We start from the raw sequence: 13,403 nt of genomic DNA, 5'->3' as shown, positions 1-13,403 counted from the left end.
CTCTCTGTCTATCTGTCTGTCCAGCTCTCTTGTCTATCTGTCTCTCCAGCTCTCTGTCTATCTGTCTTTCCAGCTCTCTTGTCTATCGGTCTGTCCAGCTCTCTGTCTATCGGTCTGTCCAGATGTCTGTCTATCTGTCTGTCCAGCTCTCTGTCTATCGGTCTGTCCAGCTCTCTGTCTATCGGTCTGTCCACTCTCTGTCTGTCGGTCTGTCCAGCTCTCTGTCTGTCGGTCTGTCCAGCTCTCTTGTCTTTCGGTCTGTCCAGCTCTCTGTCTATCGGTCTTTCCAGCTCTCTGTCTATCGGTCTGTCCAGCTCTCTGTCTGTCGGTCTGTCCTGCTCTCTTGTCTATCGGTCTGTCCAGCTCTCTGACTATCTGTCTGTCCAGCTCTCTGTCTATCGGTCTGTCCAGCTCTCTGTCTATCGGCCTGTCCAGCTCTCTGTCTACCTGTCTGTCCAGCTCTCTGTCTATCGGTCTGTCCAGCTCTCTGTCTATCTGTCTGTCTAGCTCTCTGTCCGTCGGCCTGTCCAGCTCTCTGTCAATCTGTCTGTCCAGCTTACTGTCTATCGGTATGTCCAGCTCTCTGTTTATCGGTCTGTCCAGCTCTCTGTCTATCGGTCTGTCCAGCTCTCTGTCTGTCGGTGTGTCCAGCTCTCTGTCTGTCGTTCTGTCCAGCTCTCTGTCTATCGGTCTGTCCAGATCTCTGTCTGTTTGTCTGTCCAGCTCTCTGTCTATCGGTCTGTCCAGCTCTCTGTTTATCGGTCTGTCCAGCTCTCTGTCAATCTGTCTGTCTAGCTCTCTGTCTATCGGTCTGTCCAGCTCTCTGTCTATCGGTCTGTCCAGCTCTCTGTCTGTCGGTGTGTCCAGCTCTCTGTCTATCTGTCTGTCCAGCTCTCTTGTCTATCTGTCTCTCCAGCTCTCTGTCTCTCTGTCTGTCCAGCTCTCTTCTCTATCGGTCTGTCCAGCTCTCTGTCTATCGGTCTGTCCGGATGTCTGTCTATCTGTCTGTCCAGCTCTCTGTCTATCGGTCTGTCCAGCTCTCTGTCTATCGGTATGTCCAGCTCTCTGTTTATCGGTCTGTCCAGCTCTCTGTCTATCGGTCTGTCCAGCTCTGTCTATCGGTCTGTCCAGCTCTCTGTCTATCGGTCTGTCCACTCTCTGTCTGTCGGTCTGTCCAGCTCTCTGTCTGTCGGTCTGTCCAGCTCTCTTGTCTTTCGGTCTGTCCAGCTCTCTGTCTATCGGTCTGTCCAGCTCTCTGTCTGTCGGTCTGTCCTGCTCTCTTGTCTATCGGTCTGTCCAGCTCTCTGACTATCTGTCTGTCCAGCTCTCTGTCTATCGGTCTGTCCAGCTCTCTTGTCTATCGGTCTGTCCAGCTCTCCGTCTATCTGTCTGTCCAGCTCTCCGTCTGTCGGTCTGTCCAGCTCTCTGTCTATCTGTCTGTCCAGCTCTCTGTCTATCGGTCTGTCCAGCTCTCTGTCTATCGGTCTGTCCAGCTCTCTGTCTATCTGTCTGTCCAGCTCTGTCTATCGGTCTGTCCAGCTCTCTGTCTATCGGTCTGTCCAGCTCTCTGTCTATCGGCCTGTCCAGCTCTCTGTCTACCTGTCTGTCCAGCTCTCTGTCTATCTGTCTGTCCAGCTCTCTGTCTATCTGTCTGTCTAGCTCTCTGTCCGTCGGCCTGTCCAGCTCTCTGTCAATCTGTCTGTCCAGCTCTCTGTGTATCGGTTTGTCCAGCTCTCTGTCTATCGGTCTGTCCAGCTCTCTGTCTGTCTGTCTGTCCAGCTCTCTGTCTATCGGTCTGTCCAGCTCTCTCGTCTATCTGTTTGTCCAGCTCTCTGTCTGTTTGTCTGTCCAGCTCTCTGTCTATCGGTCTGTCCAGCTCTCTGTCTATCGGTCTGTCCAGATCTCTGTCTGTTTGTCTGTCCAGCTCTCTGTCTATCGGTCTGTCCAGCTCTCTGTTTATCGGTCTGTCCAGCTCTCTGTCAATCTGTCTGTCTAGCTCTCTGTCTATCGGTCTGTCCAGCTCTCTGTCTATCGGTCTGTCCAGCTCTCTGTCTGTCGGTGTGTCCAGCTCTCTGTCTATCTGTCTGTCCAGCTCTCTTGTCTATCTGTCTCTCCAGCTCTCTGTCTATCTGTCTTTCCAGCTCTCTTGTCTATCGGTCTGTCCAGCTCTCTGTCTATCGGTCTGTCCAGATGTCTGTCTATCTGTCTGTCCAGCTCTCTGTCTATCGGTCTGTCCAGCTCTCTGTCTATCGGTCTGTCCACTCTCTGTCTGTCGGTCTGTCCAGCTCTCTGTCTGTCGGTCTGTCCAGCTCTCTTGTCTTTCGGTCTGTCCAGCTCTCTGTCTATCGGTCTTTCCAGCTCTCTGTCTATCGGTCTGTCCAGCTCTCTGTCTATCGGCCTGTCCAGCTCTCTGTCTACCTGTCTGTCCAGCTCTCTGTCTATCGGTCTGTCCAGCTCTCTGTCTATCTGTCTGTCTAGCTCTCTGTCTATCGGCCTGTCCAGCTCTCTGTCTACCTGTCTGTCCAGCTCTCTGTCTATCGGTCTGTCCAGCTCTCTGTCTATCTGTCTGTCTAGCTCTCTGTCCGTCGGCCTGTCCAGCTCTCTGTCAATCTGTCTGTCCAGCTTACTGTCTATCGGTCTGTCCAGCTCTCTGTCTATCGGTATGTCCAGCTCTCTGTTTATCGGTCTGTCCAGCTCTCTGTCTATCGGTCTGTCCAGCTCTCTGTCTGTCGGTGTGTCCAGCTCTCTGTCTGTCGTTCTGTCCAGCTCTCTGTCTATCGGTCTGTCCAGATCTCTGTCTGTTTGTCTGTCCAGCTCTCTGTCTATCGGTCTGTCCAGCTCTCTGTTTATCGGTCTGTCCAGCTCTCTGTCAATCTGTCTGTCTAGCTCTCTGTCTATCGGTCTGTCCAGCTCTCTGTCTATCGGTCTGTCCAGCTCTCTGTCTGTCGGTGTGTCCAGCTCTCTGTCTATCTGTCTGTCCAGCTCTCTTGTCTATCTGTCTCTCCAGCTCTCTGTCTATCTGTCTGTCCAGCTCTCTTCTCTATCGGTCTGTCCAGCTCTCTGTCTATCGGTCTGTCCGGATGTCTGTCTATCTGTCTGTCCAGCTCTCTGTCTATCGGTCTGTCCAGCTCTCTGTCTATCGGTATGTCCAGCTCTCTGTTTATCGGTCTGTCCAGCTCTCTGTCTATCGGTCTGTCCAGCTCTGTCTATCGGTCTGTCCAGCTCTCTGTCTATCGGTCTGTCCACTCTCTTGTCTATCGGTCTGTCCAGCTCTCTGTCTGTCGGTCTGTCCAGCTCTCTTGTCTTTCGGTCTGTCCAGCTCTCTGTCTATCGGTCTGTCCAGCTCTCTGTCTATCGGTCTGTCCAGCTCTCTGTCTGTCGGTCTGTCCTGCTCTCTTGTCTATCGGTCTGTCCAGCTCTCTGACTATCTGTCTGTCCAGCTCTCTGTCTATCGGTCTGTCCAGCTCTCTTGTCTATCGGTCTGTCCAGCTCTCCGTCTATCTGTCTGTCCAGCTCTCTGTCTATCTGTCTGTCCAGCTCTCTGTCTATCGGTCTGTCCAGCTCTCTGTCTATCTGTCTGTCCAGCTCTCTATGTATCTGTCTGTCCAGCTCTGTCTATCGGTCTGTCCAGCTCTCTGTCTATCGGTCTGTCCAGCTCTCTGTCTATCGGCCTGTCCAGCTCTCTGTCTACCTGTCTGTCCAGCTCTCTGTCTATCTGTCTGTCCAGCTCTCTGTCTATCTGTCTGTCTAGCTCTCTGTCCGTCGGCCTGTCCAGCTCTCTGTCAATCTGTCTGTCCAGCTCTCTGTGTATCGGTTTGTCCAGCTCTCTGTCTATCGGTCTGTCCAGCTCTCTGTCTGTCTGTCTGTCCAGCTCTCTGTCTATCGGTCTGTCCAGCTCTCTCGTCTATCTGTTTGTCCAGCTCTCTGTCTGTCGGTGTGTCCAGCTCTCTGTCTGTCGTTCTGTCCAGCTCTCTGTTTATCGGTCTGTCCAGATCTCTGTCTATTTGTCTGTCCAGCTCTCTGTCTATCGGTCTGTCCAGCTCTCTGTTTATCGGTCTGTCCAGCTCTCTGTCAATCTGTCTGTTTAGCTCTATGTCTATCGGTCTGTCCAGCTCTCTGTCTATCTTTCTGTCCAGCTCTCTGTCTGTCGGTGTGTCCAGCTCTCTGTCTATCGGTCTGTCCAGCTCTCTTGTCTATCTGTCTCTCCAGCTCTCTGTCTATCTGTCTGTCCAGCTCTCTTCTCTATCGGTCTGTCCAGCTCTCTGTCTATCGGTCTGTCCAGATGTCTGTCTATCTGTCTGTCCAGCTCTCTGTCTATCGGTCTGTCCAGCTCTCTGTCTATCGGTATGTCCAGCTCTCTGTTTATCGGTCTGTCCAGCTCTCTGTCTATCTGTCTGTCTAGCTCTCTGTCTGTTGGCCTGTCCAGCTCTCTGTCTATCGGTCTGTCCAGCTCTCTGTCTATCTGTCTGTCCAGCTCTGTCTATCGGTCTGTTCAGCTCTCTGTCTATCGGTCTGTCCAGCTCTCTGTCCAGCTCTCTGTCTATCTGTCTGTCCAGCTCTCTGTCTATCTGTCTGTCCAGCTCTCTGTCTGTCGGTCTGTCGAGCTCTCTGTCTATCGGTCTGTCCAGCTCTCTGTCTATCGGTCTGTCCAGCTCCCTGTCTATCTGTCTGCCCAGCTTTCTTGTCTATCGGTCTGTCCAGCTCTCTGTCTATCTGTCTGTGCAGCTCTCTGTCTATCGGTCTGTCCAGCTCTCTGTCTATCGGCCTGTCCAGCTCTCTGTCTACCTGTCTGTCCAGCTCTCTGTCTATCGGTCTGTCCAGCTCTCTGTCTATCTGTCTGTCTAGCTCTCTGTCCGTCGGCCTGTCCAGCTCTCTGTCAATCTGTCTGTCCAGCTTACTGTCTATCGGTCTGTCCAGCTCTCTGTCTATCGGTATGTCCAGCTCTCTGTTTATCGGTCTGTCCAGCTCTCTGTCTATCGGTCTGTCCAGCTCTCTGTCTGTCGGTGTGTCCAGCTCTCTGTCTGTCGTTCTGTCCAGCTCTCTGTCTATCGGTCTGTCCAGATGTCTGTCTGTTTGTCTGTCCAGCTCTCTGTCTATCGGTCTGTCCAGCTCTCTGTTTATCGGTCTGTCCAGCTCTCTGTCAATCTGTCTGTCTAGCTCTCTGTCTATCGGTCTGTCCAGCTCTCTGTCTATCGGTCTGTCCAGCTCTCTGTCTGTCGGTGTGTCCAGCTCTCTGTCTATCTGTCTGTCCAGCTCTCTTGTCTATCTGTCTCTCCAGCTCTCTGTCTATCTGTCTGTCCAGCTCTCTTCTCTATCGGGCTGTCCAGCTCTCTGTCTATCGGTCTGTCCAGATGTCTGTCTATCTGTCTGTCCAGCTCTCTGTCTATCGGTCTGTCCAGCTCTCTGTCTATCGGTATGTCCAGCTCTCTGTTTATCGGTCTGTCCAGCTCTCTGTCTATCGGTCTGTCCAGCTCTGTCTATCGGTCTGTCCAGCTCTCTGTCTATCGGTCTGTCCAGCTCTCTGTCCAGCTCTCTGTCTATCTGTCTGTCCAGCTCTCTGTCTATCAGTCTGTCCAGCTCTCTGTCTATCTGTCTGTCCAGCTCTCTGTCTGTCGGTCTGTCCAGCTCTCTGTCTATCGGTCTGTCCAGCTCTCTGTCTATCTGTCTGTCCAGCTCTCTATGTATCTGTCTGTCCAGCTCTCTGTCTGTCGGTCTGTCCAGCTTTTTGTCTATCGGTCTGTCCAGCTCTCTGTCTATCGGTCTGTCCAGCTCTCTGTCTATCTGTCTGTCCAGCTCTGTCTATCGGTCTGTCCAGCTCTCTGTCTATAGGTCTGTCCAGCTCTCTGTCTATCGGCCTGTCCAGCTCTCTGTCTACCTGTCTGTCCAGCTCTCTGTCTATCTGTCTGTCCAGCTCTCTGTCTATCTGTCTGTCTAGCTGTCTGTCCGTCGGCCTGTCCTACTCTCTGTCAATCTGTCTGTCCAGCTTTCTGTCTATCGGTCTGTCCAGCTCTCTGTCTATCGGTCTGTCCAGCTCTCTGTCTGTCTGTCTGTCCAGCTCTCTGTCTATCGGTCTGTCCAGCTCTCTTGTCTATCTGTCTGTCCAGCTCTCTGTTGGTCGGTGTGTCCAGCTCTCTGTCTGTCGTTCTGTCCAGCTCTCTGTCTATCGGTCTGTCCAGATCTCTGTCTCTTTGTCTGTCCAGCTCTCTGTCTATCGGTCTGTCCAGCTCTCTGTTTATCGGTCTGTCCAGCTCTCTGTCAATCTGTCTGTCTAGCTCTCTGTCTATCGGTCTGTCCAGCTCTCTGTCTATCGGTCTGTCCAGCTCTCTGTCTGTCGGTGTGTCCAGCTCTCTGTCTAACGGTCTGTCCAGCTCTCTTGTCTATCTGTCTCTCCAGCTCTCTGTCTATCTGTCTGTCCAGCTCTCTTGTCTATCGGTCTGTCCAGCTTTTTTCTATCGGTCTGTCCAGCTCTCTGTCTATCTGTCTGTCCAGCTCTCTTGTCTATCTGTCTCTCCAGCTCTCTGTCTATCGGTCTGTCCAGCTCTCTTGTCTATCGGTCTGTCCAGCTTTCTGTCTATCGGTCTGTCCAGATGTCTGTCTATCTGTCTGTTCAGCTCTCTGTCTATCGGTCTGTCCAGCTCTCTGTCCAGCTCTCTGTCTATCTGTCTGTCCAGCTCTCTGTCTATCTGTCTGTCCATCTCTCTCTGTCGGTCTGTCGAGCTCTCTGTCTATCGGTCTGTCCAGCTCTCTGTCTATCTGTCTGTCCAGCTCTCTGTCTATCTGTCTGTCCAGCTCTCTGTCTATCGGTCTGTCCAGCTCTCTGTCTATCTGTCTGTCCAGCTCTCTGTCTATCGGTCTGTCCAGCTCTCTGTCTATCTGTCTGTCCAGCTCTCTGTCTATCGGTCTGTCCAGCTCTCTGTCTGTCGGTCTGTCCAGCTCTCTGTCTATCTGTCTGTCCAGCTCTCTGTCTGTCGGTCTGTCCAGCTCTCTGTCTATCTGTCTGTCCAGCTCTCTGTCTATCTGTCTGTCCAGCTCTCTATGTATCTGTCTGTCCAGCTCTCTGTCTATCGGTCTGTCCAGCTTTTTGTCTATCGGTCTGTCCAGCTCTCTGTCTATCTGTCTGTCCAGCTCTGTCTATCGGTCTGTTCAGCTCTCTGTCTATCGGTCTGTCCAGCTCTCTGTCCAGCTCTCTGTCTATCTGTCTGTCCAGCTCTCTGTCTATCTGTCTGTCCAGCTCTCTGTCTGTCAGTATGTCGAGCTCTCTGTCTATCTGTCTGTCCAGCTCTCTGTCTATCTGTCTGTCCAGCTCTCTGTCTATCGGTCTGTCCAGCTCTCTGTCTATCTGTTTTTCCAGCTCTCTGTCTATCGGTCTGTCCAGCTCTCTGTCCAGCTCTCTGTCTATCTGTCTGTCCAGCTCTCTGTCTATCAGTCTGTCCAGCTCTCTGTCTATCTGTCTGTCCAGCTCTCTGTCTGTCGGTCTGTCCAGCTCTCTGTCTATCTGTCTGTCCAGCTCTCTGTCTATCTGTCTGTCCAGCTCTCTATGTATCTGTCTGTCCAGCTCTCTGTCTGTCGGTCTGTCCAGCTTTTTGTCTATCGGTCTGTCCAGCTCTCTGTCTATCGGTCTGTCCAGCTCTCTGTCTATCTGTCTGTCCAGCTCTGTCTATCGGTCTGTCCAGCTCTCTGTCTATAGGTCTGTCCAGCTCTCTGTCTATCGGCCTGTCCAGCTCCCTGTCTATCTGTCTGCCCTGCTTTCTTGTCTATCGGTCTGTCCAGCTCTCTGTCTATCTGTCTGTGCAGCTCTCTGTCTATCGGTCTGTCCAGCTCTCTGTCTATCGGCCTGTCCAGCTCTCTGTCTACCTGTCTGTCCAGCTCTCTGTCTATCGGTCTGTCCAGCTCTCTGTCTATCTGTCTGTCTAGCTCTCTGTCCGTCGGCCTGTCCAGCTCTCTGTCAATCTGTCTGTCCAGCTTACTGTCTATCGGTCTGTCCAGCTCTCTTGTCTTATCTGTCTGTCCAGCTCTCTGTCTGTCGGTGTGTCCAGCTCTCTGTCTGTCGTTCTGTCCAGCTCTCTGTCTATCGGTCTGTCCAGATCTCTGTCTGTTTGTCTGTCCAGCTCTCTGTCTATCGGTCTGTCCAGCTCTCTGTTTATCGGTCTGTCCAGCTCTCTGTCAATCTGTCTGTCTAGCTCTCTGTCTATCGGTCTGTCCAGCTCTCTGTCTATCGGTCTGTCCAGCTCTCTGTCTGTCGGTGTGTCCAGCTCTCTGTCTATCTGTCTGTCCAGCTCTCTTGTCTATCTGTCTCTCCAGCTCTCTGTCTATCTGTCTTTCCAGCTCTCTTGTCTATCGGTCTGTCCAGCTCTCTGTCTATCGGTCTGTCCAGATGTCTGTCTATCTGTCTGTCCAGCTCTCTGTCTATCGGTCTGTCCAGCTCTCTGTCTATCGGTCTGTCCACTCTCTGTCTGTCGGTCTGTCCAGCTCTCTGTCTGTCGGTCTGTCCAGCTCTCTTGTCTTTCGGTCTGTCCAGCTCTCTGTCTATCGGTCTTTCCAGCTCTCTGTCTATCGGTCTGTCCAGCTCTCTGTCTGTCGGTCTGTCCTGCTCTCTTGTCTATCGGTCTGTCCAGCTCTCTGACTATCTGTCTGTCCAGCTCTCTGTCTATCGGTCTGTCCAGCTCTCTGTCTATCGGCCTGTCCAGCTCTCTGTCTACCTGTCTGTCCAGCTCTCTGTCTATCGGTCTGTCCAGCTCTCTGTCTATCTGTCTGTCTAGCTCTCTGTCCGTCGGCCTGTCCAGCTCTCTGTCAATCTGTCTGTCCAGCTTACTGTCTATCGGTCTGTCCAGCTCTCTGTCTATCGGTATGTCCAGCTCTCTGTTTATCGGTCTGTCCAGCTCTCTGTCTATCGGTCTGTCCAGCTCTCTGTCTGTCGGTGTGTCCAGCTCTCTGTCTGTCGTTCTGTCCAGCTCTCTGTCTATCGGTCTGTCCAGATCTCTGTCTGTTTGTCTGTCCAGCTCTCTGTCTATCGGTCTGTCCAGCTCTCTGTTTATCGGTCTGTCCAGCTCTCTGTCAATCTGTCTGTCTAGCTCTCTGTCTATCGGTCTGTCCAGCTCTCTGTCTATCGGTCTGTCCAGCTCTCTGTCTGTCGGTGTGTCCAGCTCTCTGTCTATCTGTCTGTCCAGCTCTCTTTTCTATCTGTCTCTCCAGCTCTCTGTCTATCTGTCTGTCCAGCTCTCTTCTCTATCGGTCTGTCCAGCTCTCTGTCTATCGGTCTGTCCGGATGTCTGTCTATCTGTCTGTCCAGCTCTCTGTCTATCGGTCTGTCCAGCTCTCTGTCTATCGGTATGTCCAGCTCTCTGTTTATCGGTCTGTCCAGCTCTCTGTCTATCGGTCTGTCCAGCTCTGTCTATCGGTCTGTCCAGCTCTCTGTCTATCGGTCTGTCCACTCTCTGTCTGTCGGTCTGTCCAGCTCTCTGTCTGTCGGTCTGTCCAGCTCTCTTGTCTTTCGGTCTGTCCAGCTCTCTGTCTATCGGTCTGTCCAGCTCTCTGTCTATCGGTCTGTCCAGCTCTCTGTCTGTCGGTCTGTCCTGCTCTCTTGTCTATCGGTCTGTCCAGCTCTCTGACTATCTGTCTGTCCAGCTCTCTGTCTATCGGTCTGTCCAGCTCTCTTGTCTATCGGTCTGTCCAGCTCTCCGTCTATCTGTCTGTCCAGCTCTCCGTCTGTCGGTCTGTCCAGCTCTCTGTCTATCTGTCTGTCCAGCTCTCTGTCTATCGGTCTGTCCAGCTCTCTGTCTATCGGTCTGTCCAGCTCTCTGTCTATCTGTCTGTCCAGCTCTGTCTATCAGTCTGTCCAGCTCTCTGTCTATCGGTCTGTCCAGCTCTCTGTCTATCGGCCTGTCCAGCTCTCTGTCTACCTGTCTGTCCAGCTCTCTGTCTATCTGTCTGTCCAGCTCTCTGTCTATCTGTCTGTCTAGCTCTCTGTCCGTCGGCCTGTCCAGCTCTCTGTCAATCTGTCTGTCCAGCTCTCTGTGTATCGGTTTGTCCAGCTCTCTGTCTATCGGTCTGTCCAGCTCTCTGTCTGTCTGTCTGTCCAGCTCTCTGTCTATCGGTCTGTCCAGCTCTCTCGTCTATCTGTTTGTCCAGCTCTCTGTCTGTTTGTCTGTCCAGCTCTCTGTCTATCGGTCTGTCCAGCTCTCTGTCTATCGGTCTGTCCAGATCTCTGTCTGTTTGTCTGTCCAGCTCTCTGTCTATCGGTCTGTCCAGCTCTCTGTTTATCGGTCTGTCCAGCTCTCTGTCAATCTGTCTGTCTAGCTCTCTGTCTATCGGTCTGTCCAGCTCTCTGTCTATCGGTCTGTCCAGCTCTCTGTCTGTCGGTGTGTCCAGCTCTCTGTCTATCTGTCTGTCCAGCTCTCTTGTCTATCTGTCTCTCCAGCTCTCTGTCTATCTGTCTTTCCAGCTCTCTTGTCTATCGGTCTGTCCAGCTCTCTGTCTATCGGTCTGTCCAGATGTCTGTCTATCTGTCTGTCCAGCTCTCTGTCTATCGGTCTGTCCAGCTCTCTGTCTATCGGTCTGTCCACTCTCTGTCTGTCGGTCTGTCCAGCTCTCTGTCTGTCGGTCTGTCCAGCTCTCTTGTCTTTCGGTCTGTCCAGCTCTCTGTCTATCGGTCTTTCCAGCTCTCTGTCTATCGGTCTGTCCAGCTCTCTGTCTGTCGGTCTGTCCAGCTCTCTGTCTATCTGTTTTTCCAGCTCTCTGTCTATCGGTCTGTCCAGCTCTCTGTCCAGCTCTCTGTCTATCTGTCTGTCCAGCTCTCTGTCTATCAGTCTGTCCAGCTCTCTGTCTATCTGTCTGTCCAGCTCTCTGTCTGTCGGTCTGTCCAGCTCTCTGTCTATCTGTCTGTCCAGCTCTCTGTCTATCTGTCTGTCCAGCTCTCTATGTATCTGTCTGTCCAGCTCTCTGTCTGTCGGTCTGTCCAGCTTTTTGTCTATCGGTCTGTCCAGCTCTCTGTCTATCGGTCTGTCCAGCTCTCTGTCTATCTGTCTGTCCAGCTCTGTCTATCGGTCTGTCCAGCTCTCTGTCTATAGGTCTGTCCAGCTCTCTGTCTATCGGCCTGTCCAGCTCCCTGTCTATCTGTCTGCCCTGCTTTCTTGTCTATCGGTCTGTCCAGCTCTCTGTCTATCTGTCTGTGCAGCTCTCTGTCTATCGGTCTGTCCAGCTCTCTGTCTATCGGCCTGTCCAGCTCTCTGTCTACCTGTCTGTCCAGCTCTCTGTCTATCGGTCTGTCCAGCTCTCTGTCTATCTGTCTGTCTAGCTCTCTGTCCGTCGGCCTGTCCAGCTCTCTGTCAATCTGTCTGTCCAGCTTACTGTCTATCGGTCTGTCCAGCTCTCTTGTCTTATCTGTCTGTCCAGCTCTCTGTCTGTCGGTGTGTCCAGCTCTCTGTCTGTCGTTCTGTCCAGCTCTCTGTCTATCGGTCTGTCCAGATCTCTGTCTGTTTGTCTGTCCAGCTCTCTGTCTATCGGTCTGTCCAGCTCTCTGTTTATCGGTCTGTCCAGCTCTCTGTCAATCTGTCTGTCTAGCTCTCTGTCTATCGGTCTGTCCAGCTCTCTGTCTATCGGTCTGTCCAGCTCTCTGTCTGTCGGTGTGTCCAGCTCTCTGTCTATCTGTCTGTCCAGCTCTCTTGTCTATCTGTCTCTCCAGCTCTCTGTCTATCTGTCTTTCCAGCTCTCTTGTCTATCGGTCTGTCCAGCTCTCTGTCTATCGGTCTGTCCAGATGTCTGTCTATCTGTCTGTCCAGCTCTCTGTCTATCGGTCTGTCCAGCTCTCTGTCTATCGGTCTGTCCACTCTCTGTCTGTCGGTCTGTCCAGCTCTCTGTCTGTCGGTCTGTCCAGCTCTCTTGTCTTTCGGTCTGTCCAGCTCTCTGTCTATCGGTCTTTCCAGCTCTCTGTCTATCGGTCTGTCCAGCTCTCTGTCTGTCGGTCTGTCCTGCTCTCTTGTCTATCGGTCTGTCCAGCTCTCTGACTATCTGTCTGTCCAGCTCTCTGTCTATCGGTCTGTCCAGCTCTCTGTCTATCGGCCTGTCCAGCTCTCTGTCTACCTGTCTGTCCAGCTCTCTGTCTATCGGTCTGTCCAGCTCTCTGTCTATCTGTCTGTCTAGCTCTCTGTCCGTCGGCCTGTCCAGCTCTCTGTCAATCTGTCTGTCCAGCTTACTGTCTATCGGTCTGTCCAGCTCTCTGTCTATCGGTATGTCCAGCTCTCTGTTTATCGGTCTGTCCAGCTCTCTGTCTATCGGTCTGTCCAGCTCTCTGTCTGTCGGTGTGTCCAGCTCTCTGTCTGTCGTTCTGTCCAGCTCTCTGTCTATCGGTCTGTCCAGATCTCTGTCTGTTTGTCTGTCCAGCTCTCTGTCTATCGGTCTGTCCAGCTCTCTGTTTATCGGTCTGTCCAGCTCTCTGTCAATCTGTCTGTCTAGCTCTCTGTCTATCGGTCTGTCCAGCTCTCTGTCTATCGGTCTGTCCAGCTCTCTGTCTGTCGGTGTGTCCAGCTCTCTGTCTATCTGTCTGTCCAGCTCTCTTGTCTATCTGTCTCTCCAGCTCTCTGTCTATCTGTCTGTCCAGCTCTCTTCTCTATCGGTCTGTCCAGCTCTCTGTCTATCGGTCTGTCCGGATGTCTGTCTATCTGTCTGTCCAGCTCTCTGTCTATCGGTCTGTCCAGCTCTCTGTCTATCGGTATGTCCAGCTCTCTGTTTATCGGTCTGTCCAGCTCTCTGTCTATCGGTCTGTCCAGCTCTGTCTATCGGTCTGTCCAGCTCTCTGTCTATCGGTCTGTCCACTCTCTGTCTGTCGGTCTGTCCAGCTCTCTGTCTGTCGGTCTGTCCAGCTCTCTTGTCTTTCGGTCTGTCCAGCTCTCTGTCTATCGGTCTGTCCAGCTCTCTGTCTATCGGTCTGTCCAGCTCTCTGTCTGTCGGTCTGTCCTGCTCTCTTGTCTATCGGTCTGTCCAGCTCTCTGACTATCTGTCTGTCCAGCTCTCTGTCTATCGGTCTGTCCAGCTCTCTTGTCTATCGGTCTGTCCAGCTCTCCGTCTATCTGTCTGTCCAGCTCTCCGTCTGTCGGTCTGTCCAGCTCTCTGTCTATCTGTCTGTCCAGCTCTCTGTCTATCGGTCTGTCCAGCTCTCTGTCTATCGGTCTGTCCAGCTCTCTGTCTATCTGTCTGTCCAGCTCTGTCTATCGGTCTGTCCAGCTCTCTGTCTATCGGTCTGTCCAGCTCTCTGTCTATCGGCCTGTCCAGCTCTCTGTCTACCTGTCTGTCCAGCTCTCTGTCTATCTGTCTGTCCAGCTCTCTGTCTATCTGTCTGTCTAGCTCTCTGTCCGTCGGCCTGTCCAGCTCTCTGTCAATCTGTCTGTCCAGCTCTCTGTGTATCGGTT

Source organism: Lampris incognitus, chromosome 1, assembly GCF_029633865.1.
Source record: "Lampris incognitus isolate fLamInc1 chromosome 1, fLamInc1.hap2, whole genome shotgun sequence".
Lineage (NCBI taxonomy): Eukaryota > Metazoa > Chordata > Actinopteri > Lampriformes > Lampridae > Lampris > Lampris incognitus.
The sequence above is the reverse complement of the archived record's forward strand: the minus strand, read 5'-3'. Positions refer to the sequence as shown.